General features: G+C 37.5%; 1 long non-coding RNA gene across 1 annotated transcript; it reads left to right on the forward strand.

Annotated features, from left to right (window-relative positions):
• The first annotated feature begins 986 nt into the window (after positions 1–986).
• On the forward strand, positions 987–14,134 carry LOC127985431 (uncharacterized). Its single transcript, XR_008160648.1, has 2 exons — positions 987–1,370; positions 5,114–14,134. It is a non-coding gene; the product is annotated as an uncharacterized LOC127985431 (long non-coding RNA).
• Positions 14,135–16,673: the final 2,539 nt, after the last annotated feature.

Raw genomic sequence — 16,673 nt, forward strand, 5'->3', positions numbered from 1 at the left:
TCCAAGATGATTTTTTATGAAGAAGAGACGGGGAGTGAGGGGATAACACATCAAGGGTGGCTTGCCTTGATCCTCGTAGCTTTGAGGGCTAGCGTGAGCCGTCAGCTGTGTGTCCTCTGTGATGCTGGATGGCAGAGAGGACATTTGCTCTTGTCTTTTTTATCTCAATCATGTGACAATTTATTTTTCTAGATAAAGTCATCTCTATCTATCTATCTATCTATCTATCTATCTATCTATCTATCTATCTATCTATCTATCTATAAGTTTATATCTATCTATCTATAAGTATCCATCTATAAGTAATCTATAAGTAACGTAGATCCTCCTCTAATAATGAAGCATATGGTTTATCTTCTTCTTAGAGAAGATTCCCTGTTTTAGCTAAATAATGGTAGTTCAGCGATCTTTTCAATTTCACCGAAGGTCAGAAGTCTGCTCTGGATAAGTCTTCACTCTGAAGTTTGCTGGAATGACACGACTGGATCATATTTATTGAGTCCTATTGAGACATTTTTTAATAAAATTGGAGCTAATCAGGGCCGGAGAAATTCAGAGTTGACTGATTTACTTTGAGTTCAAATATTTGAATCCTTGATTTGAGTCCAACTTGTTTGGATTCTGTCAAAGATAAGATCCCACCCAGTGAAATCCAAGACACATGCAGATGTGATGAGAGAAGAAAGGAGGACAGTGATGGGAACCAGCGATGCTGACATAAAGATAAAACTCCTGCAGGTTGAAGTGTAATGGGAGGCCAATGAAGCCTTGATAGCTTCAATTTTATGGTTAAGAGGAATGTGAAAATGTATCCCAGTGGCCGACAGCTCGAGCAAACAGCTGTCTCCCCATCTCTGATTCCAATCGTCCATGAAAAAAAAAGAGGGGAAAAAAATACTGGCTTGCTCAGACCACCGTTGCATTCAAAGGTAGATAACGTTTGGGGAAAATAATAGCTTTCACGGCAGTGAATTTCACACATTAGCTCTGTGATGGAGGATAATCATCAGGAGCAAAAGTCAAAGAATTTGCACCTCTTGTCACGGAAGAACATGATTTTGTCCCTTTCTCTTTTCTCTTTGTTTTTCCTACGGTTTTAATGTGTCAGACAATAAGACAAAGTACAAAATGTCTATGTTTCATCAGGGCACCCTGCAATGCATCTCTGATGAGCAGACGGCGACAAACGTGACCCATCCTGATTAAATACAAACTTTGGAGACATGAAACCTGGCAGGAGTATCTCACCAACTCCCTTGACATCTTCGAATAAAGTCAGCCAAAGCAGTCTGAGTGTGCCTGGCAAAGGGTCAAGGGTTGGCTAGTTTGCATAACCTCTTAATGCCTTCTTGAAACTACACGGTTTGCAGGTAAAAACATCTTAGCACATTCTAAGTTATTATAGTTTTTTATTTAATTTTATTTTAACATTTTTTTTTTGTAGCTTAGATTTTGTTAGTTTTCACTTATTCATTGCAAATGTAAGTTTACTAAATTATATATATTTTTTTTCGTTTTCTTTTTGATTTAGTATTGTAGGGCTACCCAAGTTAATTCTCTGATACCTTTTGAATTTTTTGAATACCATTACATTTCTCTGCACAGTGTAGTGTTATTGCTATCTAGTGTTATTTTTATATTTTAATGCAGGTGGGTTGACAAAACTGTAATATAATATAATATAATATAATATAATTGTATAAAATTAAATATAATAAAAAAATTCCTAGAAATATAATTTACAAACAAAATATTATTTTTTTATTAAAATTTTTTTATTTTTTTTTTACTTTTTTTCAGTTAAAGAACATGTTTTCATTTAGTTTTTCTTAATAATAATAATGCCTCCATTGATTATTGAATATTAACCATATATAGTGACAATTAGCGATTAATTAAATGAGTTCTGCAATCCCATTAGCAAAGACGGCAGATTCCAAATCATGTGTTTCTGGGTGCTAGGCTAGCAACTGCCACGGAGATGAATATGGATGCTAACGAACAGCTAGCTACAGGTATTATAGGCCTTCTTGGAGCACAAGAGCGTGGACAACTGGATTTGGGGCTCCAACATGGAGGGCTGGGGTGTGGTATGAGAGTCTTGTCAATAGAGCGCAGAGATAATTGTGCACACGAGAGTGAACAGTCTGTGTCTAGTCACGGAGTGAGATGCGAGCGACGTTTAAGTGTCCCTCTGCATCCACGTTTTACTCTCTCTGTCTGCCTCCATGTCCCCCCTGGCATCCACTGTCTAATTAAACGTGTCCTCCGGCAAGAAGCTGTCCACTTAACACCTTCAATTAGGAAGCACAGCTCCATCTATACACACTGATGTGAGAGAGGATGTGGCATTGTCACAGAAAGGGGAACTATTTTTAGTTTGTGTATCCGTGGTTGGGTTAGCGGGGAAGAAGGAGCAGGATGGGCCTATAAAAAGGAGTGTGTGTGCACATGTGCATGTAAGTGAGAGGTAGAACAAAGTGTGAGTGTGTTTGTGTGTATCTCTGCAGGACACAGAGTCTTGGTAATGCACCGCAGATCCCACTGAAAGTCTTGTGAATAATTGACAGGTCATTATTTATTATCAGAGGACCGGCGCTGTGTTGCTGTACATGGCCCTGCTTCGTTAAGTCAAAGTAAATGAGCGAATTCATGCTCCAATTACTCTCTGGTGAATTTGCTCTCTCGAGTCGCTCTACAGGAGGAACCGATCGCTGCAGCTGCTGCCGTAACCTTCAGCACAATTATTTACTATTATCGGCATTTAGGGAATCTGTATAACCTGCTTGTGAATGAATTTATTAGAAGACTTCCTGGCCTGTTTCTAGTTTGAACTGATATTTTGAGTACAAGGACAGTATTTCAGTTTTGCTGAAAAATGCAACCTGTTGAAAAATGAAAGGTAGAACTCACAAGTCTCATTGTGAAATTAAGAAAATTAAGTCCAGCTCTATACCTTTTCATGTCACTTGGACCATTCACATTCGAATGAACATGCTTGAATTTGAATTAAAGTAGAAAACACAATGCAGATCTGCAAATTTATTTTTAAAGGAGCTGTATGTTAAGAAATCTATTTCAATTAATCATAAAATGGCCTTAAGAAATCATTAAGACATTTAGAAATCATGTTCATTTCAAATACTTATATCACTGACAACAGTAGTCTGGCCAGGATATTGTCATTTAAAGAGTGGACTTGCAGCCCTCAACTGATGTTGATGTTGTCATTTTGTGTTTTGGCCTGACGCGCCTCCCTCCACCTATCTACCAATCACGAAGTCAGTAAAGCTGTAAAGGGTTAAAGCTATTTCGTGTATTCTGAGTTATGGTTTTTACAATTTGGTATCTTGTCATTAAGGTAATTATGATATGGCGTGAATGCACCTTAAGTTTTGAAAAGTTTTTTTTTTTTATCATGGCCATTAATGATGTCATTAAGGGTAGAATTCCTTCTCCTGTCATTTCGGTAAAGAATGTTTTATAAACAAGGCCAAGTTTGACGCTGGATTTCGACATAAGTTGATACTGAAATAGGGAACGGTCCCAGTGATAAAAGATCCCTGTCATGATTTGGATCAGCATGTGGTAAGTAAAACTGCATCAAATTTCTGTTTAGTTGGCGCGCAAGTGCCCATGGCTCTTTAGCTCCGCCCACAGCACGCCTCCAGGAGCTCGGCTGTTTTCAGAGAGAATTGTAAATCTTTCTTTTATAAATCTGATAAAACTAAAGATTCTTTGGAGATATGAATAATGCAATACTACTCTATAGGTACTCAAGACTAACATGAGATTGGGCATTTTATTACCTTGAATTTCTTTGAACTTTAATTCAGTAAATTCGCCTTCCTTCAGATTCCAGCTAGGTTAATTCAGTTTATAAATTGAAAGCGAGCCAACTGTTTGACCTCCAAATGAAAAGTGTTACATGTACAGCAGCATCATGGAAGTGCAGTTTTTACTTGGTTGCTAAGGAGCAAAAAAGCAGAAAGTGTTTGAGCTTGAACATAAAGTCCTAGCTATGGCTTAGATACATCACAGAAAGAAAAAATTCCAGCTGAATGTGGGTGTACTAAACTTTACTGTCTCTATTTGTAAATGTAAATTAGAACTGAGACACCATGATAACAAGTTCCAGTCTCATATCGGGTACCTTAAGGTTTGACCTTCTCCTTCTCCCTTTGTTTCTAACTTGTTTCTTGTTGCTTTGTAAAGAAGACATCATTAGTGAGCTAAAGTCACATGTGAAAAAGTAAAAAAACTACAAAAAAGGCTGTAGTCTTGCAGCCTGATCAATCTAGCTAGGCTGGTCTGAACTACAGTAAACTGGTTTAACCAACTAACACCAGCTAATCATGTAAGGTTGGTTAGTATCTTGTTAGCATTAGGTTTTATTAGAAGGGTGCATATGTTATGTGAAATAAATGTTGGCTGTCCTTTGAAAGGTCAGTATCAAACAACCCTGATGCTAAGACCATTTTAAACCAGTCTAAGCTGTTTTTGCTGGTCTCCCAACCTGGTAATGTTAGTCTCACGCTGGTTTTAGAAAGATGATGCGAACTTTTTAGCTAATCAGGCTGGGAGAGCAACCGTCTGTCAGATAAACCCTGAGTTGGCTAGGCTGGGAGACCCTATTAAACAAACTAAGACTAAGAAATCAACATATGATGGTTTAAGTGGGCCTTTTCAGTAGAGAGGGTCGGAGTTGGAAATTGCTTGAACTTTGAGCATTGTTTTATGATGCTTAACCGCCATGTAACTATGTAGCAGCCACTTCACTCCATAGGGTTTAATACGTACATCGGGCAACTCTGACACGGGTCATGCGAAAAGGTTTTTACAGGAAAAGGCATTAACTGCTTCCTGCATTATTTGGACCAGCATTGAAAAAATACAGCATTTTAGCTTGATTTGAGCTAAAGAAGCTACACATTATTGAAAGTATACTTGACAGCTTTGGAGATTTCCGTCTTTCCCCAATCAAGTAGAAAGGAGCTGCCCTGGGGCAGCACCAAGATGGCCATCAAATGGATTGACTTGCTTAAAAACGAAGTAGAACTGCACCTGATAGCTTATTAGCATTCACTCAATCAACTTTTTGTCTTGTCTGCAGGTCCTAAGGCTCCCTGTGACTGATGGAAAGATGGAAACTTCTGGCAGGCACTGCACTCTGTTATATCTTGGCAACAGTGGACCTGAGGTTGCTGCGTCAGACCCAGCACCCTCTGCACACACTTTTGTCTGTCTAATTAACACCTGTGTGTGTCTGGCTCCCAGAAGCCCAGACACCTGTCCCCCAGTTCATAGAGCTGCTGTCAGCCCCGTAAGTGTGTCCGTGTGTATATACAGAAGTGTCTGTGTGGGTGGGTGGTAGATGGTCATCACACTTGAATCCATACAACTCTTGTTAAGTTTTGTGAGTCTGAGAAGAAAGTTAGCTATAAGTGTACCAGGGAGCGGAGGTGGGAGCTGGACTGCATGAAAGCAAAGCTCTTTGTTTTTTGTCGTTTGCTTTATGGTGTTGTTTACTGTGTCTGAGCAGGAGTGATAAACAGAAATACTGAGCGCAGGAGGTGAGGAAAAACAGGAGAAGCACACATCACACTTTTGCTGTTTCCTCCATTGCAGAAAGAAAAGCTTGGGGGGGTTGGTGGGAATGGGAACATCGAAACACTACAGTATTTTTCCTTTCCTTTTTTTATTCATGACTTATATTACTGTCCATTCTTGACCTTCTTTTTTTTGCCCTCTGCCAACCAATCTGGTCTTTCAAAGACTTGGCAAGATATGTCACACCCTGCAGTTCAAAGAATATTTCTGTTTCAGATTTTTTTTCTTCAGATATTTGATGTGTTGAAGCTCATTTCTATACGTTGTTTAACCCAAGGAGGTCTGTAATACCTAGAAACCATTAGCATTGCCATTTATTTCAATGGCAGGACCCCCAGGAAGCATGTGAGCATTTGAAATCTGACATCTATCCTCATAGGCAGCTTTTTTTCTTTTTTTTTGGCATGCCGATCCAATCTAAAAAAAAAAAAACTCTAAAAATGTACTAAAATAAATGTATAATAAATAAAGTCCACTTAAAATGTCTAAAAGAATAATTGATGCAAGATTTACAAACCGTAATATTTTACCGTAATACAAGCAACAATATACTGCTTAAAAAAAGACTGCTTATTTTATTTTATTTTTGCTGTGCATTTGTTTAGATATAATTGCACCGTCAATCACTGACATTGACTATGATTGAATGATTTGAAAGATTCAGATTCTTTTTATTTGATCCTTAATCAAAACATTGTTAGTTTGTTGTTAATATCTCTCTTCTTTGTTTTTTCATCCTGGTTTAAACAATAGTATGTTGTAGTTATTTTATAATTTTGTTATAAATGAGTAATCATTCTGGAATCACATTCAAATAATGTCATCACAGTGCTGACCGGATAAATATTTAGAAATAGGTCAAACATGTACTATGCTGAAAATTAAATATATGCTTTTAAATGGAGGAAGATGTTTTTTTCCCCTCCTTGCAGATGGTGTAGTTTTGGCATCTACTATGAGGGGCTAATGGGGTCATGTAAACCAGTCAAGATTGACCCCTTAATTTAACCCCCTTCATAACCTCTGATTCCCATGGTCTACTTTACTTTTAACTCACCTGCTTAACCACAATCCTTTTCACTCAAGTAGGCTGCACCCTGCAGACACAAGCTTTCATCTCCAGCCTCTGTTCTGAAGCGGCCTTCCCATCCGCTCACAAATTGAGTTATTGAGTTCACACTTCCTCCTCCTGTGCTCCAGCCTTCAGTCCACCATCCTGCTGAGAGTCACCATGACTGCTCAAATCCAGTTCTCGTCTCTGCTCCCGTGGACAGCAAGAGATTATGAGCGGCAGTGTATCAGCTGAGCGCTGCTGCTTTCGCCTGCGCCTGTGCCACAGCACAGAATGAATAATTTAAAGTGCCAGCTCGGGCATGCGACGCCGCCTTTTCTGGACTATTAGCTACACAAGCAGCATTAGGCTCATCGCTGAAACGTGGTGCAGTCTCTCTCTCCTCGACACAAGTTACATCGCATACAGACAAGGCCAAGCACTAACTTTCAAGGTGTCAGGCTCGATAGCAGATGATGATTTATGAAAAAAAAAAAAAATTGGATTAAAGGACAAAGATTACAGGAATTGTAAAAGAAACACAGCTGAAATACAATATCAAAATATATTATAAACCAAATTGGACCATAGGTGCGGAACAGTTTTTTTTTTATCATCATTGATATAGTTTATATTAATATTTTAATTATTATTTTTTAGAGTTATTCATTTTGTTCTCTCTCTCTCTCTCTCTATCACTTTTTATGTCCATATAGTCCTTTTTCAGTACTTAAAGTTTAACTTAAAAATTAAGAAATGCCTTGACCGCTTGCTAAAATAATAGTTTTAAAAATAATAATTTTATTTTATTTCCATCAATGAAAATATTTATTATTATTATTAATAAGTAAGTATACATTTAATTAAAACGTCTTTATTTACTCTAATTTTTTTAGAAAACTTGGGAAAAAATGTTCCAGCTGTTCTTTTTCCATACAAAGAAAATATTGTGCTAAATCATCAATGGACTTTAAAAACAGAGATTTGGAGTAAAAAATAAATTTCTGGGTGGACTTTAAATAAATGGATAGTGTGGTCTCATTGAATAGTATGTATAATATGCACTGAAATATTGCACACAAAAGTGGTGCAACTATTTAGTGAGTTTGTCCCAGAAAGTAATAGAGGAAGTCAGTAGGAACGAGTGTGAAAACCGGTGATGGAGTAGGTGTGAAGATGACGTGATGGCAAAGTAGAAATGCTAGCTTTAATGAAAGAGTGTGTTCAGGCTGAAGAGTGTAAGTCTGTCCGTGTGCTGACATTCGACATCCCCCTCTGTGACACCATCCTGTCAGAAAGAACAGGCTGAAGAAGGAGAGAGCAGGAGCACACGCCATGTTCACCCAGAAACAGGAAAAGAGAGACAAAAGTAGATCTGGTGAACATACAATCTTACATTTAAAGGAATAGCTCAGTCCAAAATGAATTTCTGTCATCATTTACTCACCTGCATGTCTTTGCAAACCTGTACGGCTTTCTTTGTAATATAGAAATTAGGAATTTGACAGAATGTTTGAAATATGTTACTGTAAGTTGGCTAAGTTACTTTCAAAAAGTAATTAATTTCTATTACTAATTACATCATCAATATTGTATTTAAATTGCTTTACTAATTACTCTGTCTGAAAGGTAACTTAGTCACTCAATAAGTATCTTAATCTTTCAAATCGCGAATAAGGCTACATCTTAAAATCCCTATAAACCTTAATAGAAATTAAACTCTTTATTCTTTCAATTTGAGTCAAACAGAATAGTTTAGCCTTTAAGCTTTAAAACAACTGCAATACTTAAAAATGTTTATAAAAAAATGGAATCTTTGGTTAACAAATAGAAATACACCGAATAACAACATATCTGTATAACAAAAAAACTTTTAAAAAGATAAACAATACATTTCAGTTTGACAAGATATTCAGCAAAAGTCCAACTAAAATCTGTATAAATAAATTATATATAGAACAAATTACACAAATTATCTTCTCTGCTGAATAAAGCTGTCAGATTACGCTGTTCTTCTGAGGTAAATTCCTCATTGCTGGACTTATTTAAAAAAACTATGAAAATTGGACGAATCGAGAATTTTTTTAAATAAATGTTTTTGTATCTAGACGACGGTGTTTGTGTGCAGGTGACTGCAATGAGCTCAGATACAGGAAAGACTGTACCTCACGTAAGTTTCATAATCAAAAAATTCGTTTTCGATTTGAATTAGTTCATTTAAAAGTAGACGCAAGCTTTCTGTAGACATATTTCTCATGTCTCTACGTCAAATATTTGCTTTATAAGTAACTGTAATTAAATTACTTAAAAATGAGCAGTAATCCCTTACTTTACTTTTTCAGTGGATGAGTAATTTAATTACAGTAACTAGTTACATCCAACAATGAGCAGCACAAAATAGTAAAAACATTTTTTTTTTATTAATACAAAAATAAATTAAATAAAAAGATAATAATGAGCTTATTAGAATGATTATTGATCAAATACAGAATATGCAGCCTTGGTGTGCATATGAAATAACACCTTGTCAAATTCAAGTGACTTCACTTTTCATTCTGCTATATCTTCTTTTGAGTAGTAGGCAAAATGCATTTGGACAGACATGAGGGTGAGCAAATGAAGATGATTTTCATATTAATATTCAAGTGAAATATCCCTTTAAATGGGAGACTTGTTAAAAAATCTAGGTCCTTGAAAAGGTCGTGGAGTCTTTTAGTGAATCCTGGATAACAGTCCGTTGATTTCCTCCGACAAGCCTGATGTTTTTGACAGATTTCACTGACACAATTGGTTTTTCCCCCTCTGCAGGTTTGGCACTGACTGAAAGCTGGCAGACGCTCGGAACAAACCCGTTGTTTGTCAGAGGTGTCACACGATGAGAGCCCTGCATCCCTGTCCTCTCGCGCTCCTCATTTCCTCTTCAAGCAAAGCTTGTTTAGAGTGGGCGTCGGCCATGTGTGTGCGTGTGTGATAGGGAGCCTGAGGGATGTGAGTCGGCACGGCTCTCAGAGTAATTGAAAATGTGACCTGGAAAATGTTTGCCCAGCAGAGCATGAAAGTTACCTCCGGAGCGCCGGCTGAAACTCACCTGCGGTGCGGACTGGGAGGGCCTGGGAATGCTGGGATATCGGGCTGAGAGCCACTTTATCCCTGCAGAGCCATGCACACCGACGTCTCATGCATTATTCACAGCCTCTAAATAAGCACAGATCAGACCACTAAAACCCAACCTGCTGGCCCTTTCCTGAGGAGTACCTCTCTTACCACTGACCTCTGCAAGGGCATCGCAGATCTGTAAGTGAGCAAGTGTGTGTGTGTTGATGTGTGAAAGAGAAAAAGACAGGAGAGTTTAGATTTGATGTTAAAATAAATATAGTGCATTTCAAGTACTTTATAATGCGTTGTTTACGGGACTTTTTTGTCGTCTTTTTAGTAAAATGTTTACTATTGCATCTTGTATAGTTTAGCTTGTATAGTTTCTAGTTTAAAAATGATGATTTGGCTGTCAAGATAAATTGATAAAATCCAAATTATTATAAATGCAATTGTGGATAAAATTGATTACAAAATACCTTAAATGTGAATTAAAGAGGGACTTGAGTGCTATCTAGAGAATGGAATATAATAGAAACTTGGTGAGGGGCTTTTTCGACCCTTGGAACTGGTTAGCATTGTGCTAAAAACACTTTCACGAATTCGTCTGCACATTCAGTCTTATTGGATAATGGTAAACGAGCATGGCTTGCTGTCCTTGATGCAGGCTCAAACCCGAGGCTTGGCTTGAGATCCGAGTTCAATGCTCCCATTGTGGTACTACAAAGAATGAGAATGGCAGAAATAGAGGAGGAGATGGGGAGCTGGAGGGATGCAAGAAGAATGGTCGCTGGGACGGCGCAATGAATGCTGCTTATTTAGGCCCGTACCGATGATTTACAAGACTGAATGATTAGGCTCCTTCCAAACCTAAACTTCATTTTGCAACTACATGGCAATACCCTAACATTATGGCAGTGAGTTTTATAAGAGGAATAAGTTCAAGACATCTTCTAAAAGTAGAAGACCAATAGTTTAACCCCATTTTGTGTTTGTCTGACCTTGGACATGATGAAATTTCAGTGGTGAGGTTTTTGTCGAAGTGGAAAGCCAGAACACATCATTAATAGCTTTGGCGCATGAGCAGCTAAATATCTAATTGCCTTGTTTTGGCACGAAAAGAGCATCAGTCTGGCACGTCCGGTGGCATTCTAACCCCACACCTGGTCCACACACACCTATTGATTCGGCTAAAGAAGCAGACATGGGATTGATCCGTGTGCTCGCTCCCCAACTAGCATGCAAATCAGATCAAATCAGACACCGAGAGATGAAGAGAGAAAATTCTGGCAATCGCCTTCTCTGAACATACAGAATTTCGGTGAAAATCTAGTTTGGAATGAAATCACGCTCGGAAGCATCAGGCAAATCTGACTACAATTAATGGTGTGGATGAATGCAATCAAAGCATCACCTCTATCTCATATGACCAAGGTCCTCTGGGTCATTTTCATTACCCACTATAATTATTTCAAGAAATCTAATTAGCAAAAGGGGCTTTTGCCTGTTTTATTGAAAGAGACAAAGCAATGTCAAATCACAAAGATATCCGAGCAGTCATTTGCAGATGGTAGTCGAAAAGGGGGCGGGGCTCCACACTTCAGTAAGCTTTCTGTGTTTGCCGAAATCTCTGTCTTTCCAGTTTCTGTGTTTGTTTGAATGTCTTTTTTTCCTGGTGGGGAATGTTTGCAGTCATGTGTATGTAGGAGTGTGAAGCTGAATGCTTTTGAAGCGCTGCCGTCTGTGTTGGATGCAGACTGGCGAGCGTCTTTATTCCCAATCTCACGGCCCGGCAGTCATGTTGAGGGCTCGGTGATGAATTGGATGGCTGCTCTCTCTCCCTGAGTTTCTCTTCTTCTCTCTCCCTCTCTCCTTGTTTCTCACCGTTCCTATCTGTCTCCCTCCCTCTTTTTGTTTCTTTTTTCCCCACTCTTGATCACTGAAGTGGAGGCTCTCTACAGGATGGAAACTGTATCTCTCTCTCTCTCTCTCTCTCTCACACACACACACACACACGCACAGAGATATCATGAATATGTAAGGGGTCCTTGCTGGAGTACATCCTAGTCCATGAGGGAAAGCCAATGCTGTCTTTCCACAGGCTCTCATGTGGGGGAACGCTGGAGGGAGAAGACAAAGACGGCTGGGCAAAACACAGGGTCTTCACCCCAGTTCTCCAGCCGGGTGTACAGTGCACAGTTTTACTCCAGATCTGACCCAAGTCTACCTGCTAAACCAACCAGGTTTGATTAGCCAGAACAGACTGGTTTACACTAGGCCTGAAATATTACAATTCACAAGTCAGCTTATTAATTAGTCAATCTGTTTAGCCCAGTCTTCTGAGAAAGCTGGTTGCCCAAGGAAGTCTTCACTATGTTCAAGGCACAACATTTGCTATTTACTTAATATATTGAGTTTCATATACCAAAAAAATATTTCAAAATGTATTTCAGGGCAAGAAAATACATTTATATTCTTATAGTTGCCTACAAATGGGCTTTATTCATTATTCCTTTTTTTTATGTGTTATGGACAACAAATACATTTTTCTTCAAATGTATCATGTGAATGTATTTTCTTGGATTGAGATATATGGAGGGCAAAATATATTTGTAAGTGTTTAAAAATATATAATTAAAAACTATATATTTTCATAAACTAAATATACTAAAAATGGCCAAAAGTAAATTGTTAATACACACACACACACACACACACACACACACACACACACACACACACACACACACACACACACACACACACACACACATTATGCAATCAATGACATTTTAACATCTTTTACAGGACATATTTCTTGCTATACATTAAAAGTGTGTAATGTAAATAGCACTGGATTTGCCATTTTGTGATTTTGTTTTCATCTGTTTTTAAAACCAATTTCCAATTTTATATTGGTTGGAGAAACAGATGGTCCTGTCCCAAACTTACAACATCGGCTGGTAAAGATGCTTAAACATCCTGCAGTGTTTTGATGTTTCTGCATTTTTTTGGAGAAATCAACCTGTCAACTTCCAATGAAGTTCTCTCTACATATTAAACTGGGACAGAAAAGGTATTTTAATGAATAATTACACACATCACCTTTAAAGATTCAAATAAATATCCTACAGCATCCATATAGAGTGCATAAGTTGAGCGAACCGTTGCAGCGTTTCAGACATCAGCAGGGCACGACTCATTGGTTTCACTGGTGAGTCGCTATGGATAAAAGCATCTGGCAAATGAATAAATGCAAATAAATTTAAATATAGATGTGCTATGAAATGTCATACATGCCTTGGGAACTTCAGAAACTTCTGCTGATAACTTTAGATGTACTAAATCTTGCAATCACGATTCTGCATCAGAGGTTCTCCATTATGTCTTGACCCCCACAGAGCCTGTCCTCCTTCTCCCTGCAGGAGGCCATTTGCATAGGTCACGATATTTTATAACGAATGTTGCTAACTCCCTTCATCATTTTCGTGTAGCATGAGTATGAGTCAGCTGAGATTCCAAAAGCAGACTCATTTGCAAGCTTCATATTAATCGCCCTTATTCGCGCACCATTGACCTTCTGTGGTCAGGTGGAGATGAGGGAAAGCAATAATGTTTAGCGGAGGGTAAACCCATAACAGAACCTGATTATGACTTGGAGAAGAACTTGGAGTGGGTCTCTCCATACAGAGACTTGAGAATGAGAAGCGAGACAATTTGCATTCCAATTTTCAGACAAACCTTTGAGACAAAAGAAAATCTCACGTCCGTGATTCATCGTCCCCTCTGACTCTGAGAATGTGTCTGAACTTGGTGACACTACATGGAGCCCAGATCATTTTCTATGTATGCATTGTTTTAGTATAGACTTACTATTTTAAATCATAGATTAACAAAATATTGGTTTGAGCATTGTTGTAGTACACTATTGCCTTATTTGAAGGCTTTATGTAGAAATGCAGCTGTTCATCCAAATATGAATGCTTCCATATCTCATTCATTTGAATGTTTATTGTCATGTTATGACTGAACACATGACATGCAACTGTCAATGATATCATGTTATACAGCCTGACTTGTTGCATTTACAGAAGCCATTGTGAAATGGATGCAGACGGTGGGTTTCTGGGAAAAACAAAAGAAGGAAAGGAAGCTAATGGCTTTGAAACAACATGAGGGTGCGCGAATAATGAGTAAATTGCTATTTATGTCATTAATAGAACAAAAAACTCAAAGGATAATAACCCAGGTTCACAGAAAATGTTTTCAAGTTTTCAAGTAAAAAACAAAAATCATTCATTTTTAAAATGTAATGCAATTTGTTGTTAAATCTCATTTATAAACTTTTTTTTTTAATAAAGCTGTATTCATAAACTCTTTCTTGAATACAAGGTTGTTGTTTTTTTATGCTAGCACAGCTGGCTTTGTGCAATGATTTTAACTTGCAGTTTATTCTTAAAATAAGTGAACAATTCTGCCAACCAAGTAAGACAAACATGCTTGTATTAAGACTATTATGAAAAGTCTATTTAGCACTTTTTTATTTCTTTATTTCTTTGACTAAGTCTTTTTTTTTATAACTTCATTAGCTACTTTGGGACCCATAACAGCCCATCACTCTATTAAATGTCACTTTTGTTGAATTAGAGGTTGAATTCCTCTCCTGTCCTCGCAGCTGTACCCCTGTGGAATTCATTTTGGGTTCTTTAGACCAGAACTGAGGCACAATGACAAAGCCAAAGCTAGTGAAACTCCTCAGAGTGGTTCGGCTCACACTCCGCTCTTTAATTAGTGCATTAGCATCTCATTTTCATTAAGGTGATGTATGCCTCACTGAACGACTGCCGAGAGGTGGGCGTGGGGTGTAGTGCCTATGCATTTTTAGTGGTGTTTAGCCCCTTGACTCGCCACCTGGCCCATCAATCACGAGAGCGGGGGCCGGCTTTACATGGCCTGCCTCCGATCTTCATCTTAGCAGCGTGGAGCAGTAAAATCTACATCATCATTACTGTAAGCCTTTACCATTAAAATCCCAGCCTCATCTGGGCCAGCCTGTGTTTGAACTGCATTTAAAGGAATAGTTCACTCAAAAATACAGTTTTAAACATCTGTGAACTTGAAATACAGTACACAAATGGTTTTGAAACAAAATGATGATACTTGTATGCTTCCTAATTAATTGCAATTGCATCATAAAGAATGACCACACCATCTCTTGACCTTTGGAGAGAGAGAAAAAAAAAGTCATACAGGTTTCAGGAGACACGAGTGTGGACAGATCATTTTTGTGAACTGTCTTTTTAAGAATAAAAAAAGTGTGTGAAATGTTCGCAGTTTTAGAGTGAAAGACCAAGTTTAATGGTGCTTCAAAGAAATAATCTGTTAAAGCGTCAGATTAAACAGTTTTTCAATTATCAGGTAGTGTGGAACTGATTATCTGCAGTCTGATCTGATTATAAAAAAAAAACAAAAAAAACATTTAAGTTTAAAATTAGCTTTCCGTTAAAGCCACTCGGTGGCGGGGAGAGTGTCAGAAGGACTCCCCAAATGATACAGTAACGCGTCTTTGTGAAATGATGTGAATTTAATTAAAAGATAATGTTGTCTTTCTTTTTCTTTTTTTTGCAAGATACTGGACCTCCTACCTCTTTCCCCTTTGGAATCACTTTGTGTAATTATACTGTGTGGGAGGCGGTAATAGGCTGTCAAGGGCTAAATATTTGGCATATAGAAGGACCTGGGTTGAGCACAGTTGCACAGGTCTGTATGCTGCATCTATAGTGTCATCAGTGCTCTGCTGCACTGATTAACTGAATTGAAAACAACTTTAATTCTAATGACATTCTAATGTTAATGGAGTCTTAGCCACACACATACACACAAACACATAGCATTTTATTTTTTAGGTCATATATGCACACATACCATTCAAAGTTCTGGGGTCTGCGAGTTAATTTAATGTTTTTGAAAATGTTTCTAATATATATATATATATATATATATATATATATATATATATATATATATATATATATATATATATATATATATATATATATATATATTTCTCTTTCTATTTTTATTTTACATGCTAATTTATTACTGGCAAAGCTGAATTTTCAGCTTACATTATTAATTTTGAAAACAATTGTGGTAATGTTTTTGTGGAAATCATGATACATTTATTTTTACTCAAGATTCTTAGATGAATTGAAACTATAGAAACTGTTTCAGCCATGGAAAAAGAAAAAAAAAGATAGTTACTTATCTTACAATTCTAAGTACACACACACTCGCACACAGTCACACACAATTCCGAGAAAAAAAAGTTACAATCATCTACAGTATGAAAATGTTTATTCTGTAGAAAAAAAAAACTGAATTACGAGATTTCACAGAATTACAGGTTTACTGTATACTGTATCTCACAATTCTTAATTCTAAGAAAAGGAAATTGACTGAAGTGACTCAAAAGTAACTTTTTATTTATTTATTTATTTAAAAGGGGTGGTTGATTGCGATTTTACTTTTTTTTAATGTTAGTTAGTGTGTAATGTTGCTGTTTAAGCATAAACAATAAATGCAAAGTTGCGGCTCTGAAAGTCCAATGCAGTCTTTTAAAATTCTGGCAGTTTAATTCAAAAATGGCTCATAGGGACTACAAGTTACTTGTTACAACGCTGAGGTGAGGGTGGGACAATCACAATACACTGGGACAGCTTACCAATCTGAGCCCATCACGTATTTCTGAGGGAGGGTCTTCTTAAAACCAGGAAATGATCAGTGTGTTTATAGGAGAAGGTACTTACTTTATGAAGCATTGACACGTTAGACTGCACCCCATAAACACAGTCAAGCCTAGAAAAAAAGCAGTCAACCACCCCTCGAAAATCTGTTGCGAAAATAAGCTTTAATTTCA

Source organism: Carassius gibelio, chromosome B21 (genome assembly GCF_023724105.1).
Source record: "Carassius gibelio isolate Cgi1373 ecotype wild population from Czech Republic chromosome B21, carGib1.2-hapl.c, whole genome shotgun sequence".
Lineage (NCBI taxonomy): Eukaryota > Metazoa > Chordata > Actinopteri > Cypriniformes > Cyprinidae > Carassius > Carassius gibelio.